This window comes from Eptesicus fuscus, chromosome 12, assembly GCF_027574615.1.
Source record: "Eptesicus fuscus isolate TK198812 chromosome 12, DD_ASM_mEF_20220401, whole genome shotgun sequence".
Lineage (NCBI taxonomy): Eukaryota > Metazoa > Chordata > Mammalia > Chiroptera > Vespertilionidae > Eptesicus > Eptesicus fuscus.
The window spans coordinates 34957509-34964967 of record NC_072484.1 but is presented as its reverse complement, the minus strand read 5'-3'; positions in this window follow the sequence as shown (position 1 = coordinate 34964967).

The following is a 7459-nucleotide window of genomic DNA, read 5'->3' as shown; positions in this document are numbered from 1 at the left end:
TTTCCATGTAGCATGTTTTTCGGGGGCCATGTGGGTCTCTTGGGGTCATTTTCTTTCTTAAATATACTAATGACATCCCTAGCTGGTGTCCCTCGGTTGGTTGGGTGTTTTCCAGATGGATTCCTGGTGAGGGCACATGCCAGGTTGTGGCTCAGTCCCTGTAGCGGGCGTGCAGGAAGCAGCTGATCGATGTTTACACACTCACATGGATGTTTCTCTCTCCCTATCCTTTTTCCTCTCTCTAAAAAAAATCAATAAACTGACCTAACTGGTTTGGCTCAGTGGATAGAGCATCGGCCTGCAGACCGAATGGTCCCGGGTTCGATCCCGGTCAAGGGCTTCCCCCCCGCCCCCTCCGCCACCCCGAGCGCTGGTCAGAGTGAGGGCAGGAGGCAACCAATGAACATTTCTCTCACATTGATGTTTCTTTGTCTTTCCCTCTGTCTTCTACTCTCTAAAAATCAATGGAAAAATATCCTCGGGTGAGGATTAAAAAATAATTTAAAAAATAAATAAAGATAAATAAAAATATATATTAAAAATAAAAAATCAACAAACTAGCCCTACCCGATCGCTCAGTGGTTAGAGCATTGGCCCTCAGACTGAAGAGTCGTGGGCTCGATTCCCATCAAGGACACATACCTCGCTTGTAGGTTTGATCCCTGGCCCTGGTCAGGGCCCATGCAGGAGGCAACCAATCGATGTGTCTCTCTCACATTGATGTTTCTTTCTCTCTCCCCCTCCCTTCCACTCTCTCTAAAAAAAAATCATTACAGAAAATATCCTCGGGTGAGGATTAACAAAAAATTAAAAATCAATAAACTATTCTTTTTTGTTTTAATATGTTTTTATTGATTTTAGAGAGAGGAAAGGAGATAGAGAAAGAAAGAGACTCATCAATTGGCGGCCTCCTACACACCTCCTACTGAGGATTTAGTCCACAACCTAGGCCTGTGCCCCTTTACCGGTAATCTAACCGGCGACCTCTTGGTGCACTGAACAATGCTCCAACCGAGTCACACTGGCCAGGGCAATAAGATATTCTTTTAATAAAAAAAAAAAATATATATATATATATATATATATATATATATATATATATATATACACACACACACACACACACAAATGACAGCCCTGGCCAGGTTGCTCAGTTGATTAGAGGGTCGTTCTGATGAGCCAAGATTGTGGATTCAATCCCCTGGTCAGGGCACATACAAGAATCAACCAATGAATGCATAGATAGGTGGAACAACAAATCAATGTTTCTCTTTCTCCTCTCTCTCATGCAAATCAACCAATAAAACACACACACACACACACACACACACACACACACAACCGGCTTGAATAAAAAATTTATTTACTGGAACAATTCTTATTTTTAGAACAAAATTCTGATATCTTAGAAAATCTGTTTTAAAAAAATTTTTTTATTGATTTCTGAGAGGAAGGGAAATGGGGAGAGAGATAGAAACATCAATAATGAGAGAGAATCATTGATCGGCTGCCTCCTGCATGCCCCTACTGGGGATCAAGCCTGAAACCTGGGCATGTGCCCTTGACTGCAATCGAACCTGGGACCCTTCAGTCTGCAGGCCGATGCTCTATCTACTGAACCAAACCTGCCAGGGCAGAAAGTCCTTTTTATCACTTATTATACGAAATATATTATTCCATGACAATCTTCTTAAGTATCTACTCTTTGCCATGCACTGTCTAAGGCAGTGGTCAGCAAACTGCAGCTTGCGAGCCACATGCGGCTCTTTGGCCCCTTGAGTGTGGCTCTTCCACAAAATACCACGGCCTGGGCAAGTCTATTTTGAAGAAGTGGTGTTAGAAGTTTAAGTTTAAAAAATTTGGCTCTCAAAAGAAATTTCAATCGTTGTACTGTTGATATTTGGCTCTGTTAACTACTGAGTTTGCCAACCACTGGTCTAAGGCACTTGGGGATACTGGTGAACAAGAGAGACACGGTTCTTGCTTTCCTAGACTTCGTATTTTTAATTACAATTACTTTATTTAGACTGTACTATCTTGATCTACCATAGAAAACATAAAATCTACCTCGTATTGAGAACTGAATTTTTGCTGGTTATGAATTGAAGAGATGAATGCTTGGAAATTTCAAAAGTTTTTCTGATATGATATGCTCTCAGACCTCAAATAGCTCCAACATACAACACCTTGCTTCTTAAATAGGATATTTTGCTATTCCCTTCATATCTTGGTTAAGAGATGAAGCTTCCTAATTTCAAAACTTACTACAAAGTTACAAGAATCAAAATATTGTGGTACTAGCATAAAGATAAAAATACCAATGGAATAGAATTGAGAGTCCAGAAATAAACCCATATATCTATGATCAATTGATTTTTATTATTATTTTTTAAATCCCCCCTGGAGGATATTTTTTCCCATTGATTTTTAGAGAGAGTGGAAGGGGGGAAAGAGAAGGAGAGAGAAACATCAATGTGAGAGAGACACATTGATTGGTTGCCTCCCACACACACTCTGACCAGGCCCAGGAATGGAACCTGCAACCCAGGTATGTGCTGTTGACTGGGAATCGAACCTGTCTCCCTTCAGTGCCAGGCTGACACTCTAACCACTGAGCAACATCGCCCAGGGCTATGGTTAACTGTTCTTTGACAAGAGTGCGAAGATCATTCACGGAGAAAGAATAGTCTCTTCCACAAATGGTGCTGCTACAACTGGATATCCACATACAAAAGAATGAGGTTTGACTCTTACCTTACATCACAAAGAGTAATTCACAATGGATCAAGGTCCTAAATATAAGAGCTAAAACTATAAAACTCTTAGAAATATACAGGCTTGTTTGTCACAACCTTGACTTTGGCAGTGGTTTTTATAGCACCAAGACCAAAAGCACAAGCAACAACAACAACAAAAATAAATTGGACTGCATACAAATTAAAAACTTTTGTGCATCAAAGGACATGAAGACAGCCCCACTGGTGTGGCTGAGTGGTTGAGCATCAACCCATGAACCAGGAGGACACATGCCCGGGTTGTGGGCTTGGTCTCCCGTGGTGGAGCATACAGGAGGCAGTGACCAATGATTCTCTCTCATCATTGATGTTTCTATCTCTTTCTCCCTCTCTCTTCCTTTCTCAAATCAATAAAATAAAATGAAAAATTTTCAAAGGACATTAAGACAGTGAAAAGACAATCACCCAAACTGAGAAAAATATTTGCAATCACAAATCTGAAAAGGGTCTAGTACCCAGAATATATAAAGAACTTAGAGTTCAACAACACCAATTAAAAGATGAGCAAAGGACTTGAATAGATATTTCTCCAAAGAATATATACAAGTCAATAAGTCTATGACAAGATGCTCAATCAATATAATAAGTCACTAGAAAAACAGAGAACAAAACCACAATAAGATACAACTCCAGCCGAAACCGGTTTGGCTCAGTGGATAGAGCGTCGGCCTGCGGATTGAAAGGTCCCAGTTTCAATTCCGGTCAAGGGCATGTACCTTGGTTGCAGGCACATCCCCAGTAGGGGGTGTGCAGGAGGCAGCTGATCGATGTTTCTCTCTCATCGATGTTTCTAACTCTCTATCCCTCTCCCTTCCTCTCTGTAAAAAAATCAGTAAAATATATTTTAAAAATATATATATACAACTCCATATTTTTTAAAAATAGTTTTTAAGAAAGAAATGAGTATTGGCAAAGGTGTGAAGAAATTGGAACCCTCATACATTGCTAGTGGAAATGTAAAATGGTGCAGTCACTGTGGAAAAATTTGGCATTTCTTTGATAAGATACACATAGAATTACCATTTGACCCAGCAATTCCATTTCTAGATATATACTACAAAGAATTGAAAACAGGTGACCAAACAAAAAGTTGTACATGAATAGCAGCACTATTCACAAAAGCCAAAAGGTGAAAACAACCCAAATATCTATCAGTGGATGAATGGATAAACAAAATGTGATATATTCATACAATGGAATATTATTCAGCCATAAAAAGGAACAAAATATGGACACATGCTACAACATGGATGAACATTGAAAACATGCTAAGTGAAAGAAGCCAGACACAAAAGGTCATACATTATATGATTTCATCTGTATGAAATGTCCAGAATAGGCAAATGTATAGTGACAGAAAGCAAATTAGTGGTTGCTTAGGAATGGGGAAGGGGGGGTTGGAAGGAGGGCAATATCTAAATGCTACATGGTTTCTTTTTGAGGTGATGAAAATGTTCTAAAAAAACTGACTATGCATATAAGCCTAACCAATGGATGCAGAAACCAGTGGAGTGAGTGGGGGGATAGATAGTGAGTGGGGGGTAGAGGGGCAATGGGGGGAAAAGGACACATATGTGATACCTTAATCAATAAAGAAAAAGAAAAATTAAAATAAAAAATAAACAAAAAAAATCTTCACAGAAAAAACAAAACTGACTATGGTGATGATTGCACCTATCTGTGACCATATTAAAAAACAATGAATTGTACACTTTAAATGAGTGAATTGTATGGTTTGTGAATTATCTCTCTATAAAACCGTTCTTTTTTAAAAAAAGATATAGCATTTGGCAATATCAACTAGAGAGGAACACATGCAAACTCTGTGACCCAGCACTCCTAGTCCTAGGTATATATCCAGCAGAAAGCTGTACACATGTTCATCCAAAGACATGTACAAAAATATTCATAGTAGTACTATTAAAAATAGACCTAAAGCCCAGCTGGCATGTTTTAGTGGTTGAGCGTTGACCTATGAGCCAGGAGGTCAATGGATTGATTCCTAATCAGGGCACATGCCCGGGGTTGTAGGCTGGATCCCCAGTGTGGGGCGTGCAAGAGGCAGCCTATCAGTGATTCTCTCTCATCATTGATGTTTCTCTCTCTCTCTCTCTCTCTCTCCCTTCCTCTCTGAAATCAATATAAATATAAATAAATAAAAATATACCTAGTGTGGAAACTGAAATACTCATCACCAGCAGATTGGGTAATTGTGATATATACAAATAATGAAATGCTATGAAGCAATGAAAAGGAACAAACTACATTATTTGCAACAACATAAATGAATTACAAAAACATAAAATTTAGCAAAAGAAGCCAGACTCAAGAGAGTATATTATGTAAGATTTCATTTATATAAAATGTAACACCTGGAGAGCCTAATTTATGGAGTTAGAGGTCAGGATACTGTTTTGCCCTCAGGGTAATAATTGGAAAGGGGTCACAAAAGGGCTTTTGTAGGCAGGTAATGTTCTGTTTCTTAATTTGGGAGTTTGTTAGATGTGTATTCACTTTGTAAAAATTTATCAGGCTTTACACACTTATGATTTGTGTATTTTTATGTTATCCTCTAATACAAAGGTTTTGTGTGTTTTTTGTTATTCTCACCCAAGGATATTTTTCCCATTGACTTTTTTAGAGAGTGGAAGGGAGTAAAGAGAGATGGAGAGGGAGAAAGAGAGAGAGAGAGAGAGAGAAACATTGATGTAAGAGAGACACATAGATTGGTTGTCTCCTGACTGTGCCCCCACCGGGGCTGGGGATAGAACCAGGAACCCATGTACATGCTCTTGACTGGGAATCAAACCCACTCCACTTCGGTGCTTGGGCCAGTGCTCTATCCACTGAACAACACTGGCCAGGGCAAAGAGTTTTAAATTTTCAGAATATTTTTGAAAACAGGCTTTTAAGTCCTAACAATATTTCTCCTGGGTTTTGGTCACTTCTTGATACTCTTAAATTTTTTTCAGTTGGGTAATTATCATTCTATTTCTATTTTTCAATCTTTTTTCATAAGAGTAAACCATTACTTGCCCATAATAAGCCTTTATTCAAAGTAGAAGTGACCCTTCTATTTCCTATTGCAGCAATTTTCAACCCTTTTCATCTCATGGCACATATAAACTAAGTATTAAAATTTTGCCAATCTGACAAAAAAATAGGTATAATTTTGATTCATTCACACTAGTTGGCTACTGTTGTCTTGACTGTTGTCATTTTTTAAATTTGACAATATAAGGGAAAAAAGGTCAGTGCCCCTAACTAAATAGTCAGGTATTGCATGTTTTAAAAATTCTTGTGGCACACCAGTTGAAAGTCGCTGTCCTATTGTCTGAAAATTATTGACCTGATTTTCTAATAAAAAGACACTTTACTGCCATCTACTGGTAAATTATCACAATCCTATATAATAAAAGACTAATATGTTAAGTGTCTGACCATTCATTCGACCGTTCGACCAGTCGCTATAACATGCACTGACTACCAGGGGGCAGACGCTCCGACTGGTAGGTTAGCTTGCTGCTGGGGTCCGGCCGATAGGGATTGGGTGAGACAGGTGCAGACACACCCTGGAGCCCTCCCACGGTCCCTCCCCAGCCAGCCAACCTCCTGTGGTTTCTCCCCAGCCTCTAAAATATTTCTTCTAATTAATTTCCTTTCAATGTGGACAAATTTGTGGACCGGCCTCTAGTCTATTTACACTAATAAAAGAGAAATATGCAAATTGACCATACCTCCACAACACCCACCAACCAATCAGGAGTGAGTATGCAAATTAACCCAACGAAGGTGGAAGGTTAATTTGCATACATAGGTGCGGAGCGAAGACTGAAGGCTCCAGCCCGAGTGAAGACTGAAGACTGAAGACTGAAGAGGCTTGGCTTCTCCGCTGCGGCTGGAGCGGAGAAGCCTAGCCTTGAGGCTTGGTTTCTCTGCTGCGGCCAGAGAGGAGAAGCCAAACCTCACTGCGGCCGGAGTGGAGAAGCCTAGCCTCGAGGCTTGGCTTCTCCGCTGAGGCCAGAGCGAAGGCCTGGGTCCTGGGTGCCGAAGGAAAACCGGTGCCTGCAGCTGGGGAGGGGGCGGGGGAAGGAAGGGCTATTGCACGAATCTTCGTGCAATGGGCCTCTAATATATATATATATATATATATATATATATATATATATATATATATAAAGAGGTAATATGCAAATTAGCCAGGATGCCATAACAGTCACGACCAGCTCAGGAGGAGGCTGCACGTGCAGATGGGCGGGAGGGGACTGCGTGCATGGTGAGGCAAGCCATGGATGGTGCAGGCCCAGAGTGGACACACACACAGGGGGCCTGCCCCAGCCGCTGCGGCGTGGCTGAAGCAAGCCCGCAGCAGACACACCGCGGCGCGCAGGCAGTCCCACCTCTGCGTATGAGCTGCAAAGGAAACACCTTTTCTGACTGCTCATTGGCTAAGCTCCCTGTAGGCCACTTGCAGTGTTCTTGGTAACTTGGGTAATAAGAATCCAAGAAGGTGATCTAGGGTTTTTCTACCTCACCCCTGGAGGAAAAAACGAAGGTCTGCTGCTGGAGGGGCTAAGAAATGTCATATCCTGCCCTACCCGGTTTGGTTCAGTGGATAGAGCCTGAGCCTGCAAACTGCAGGGTCAGGGTTCGATTCTGATCAA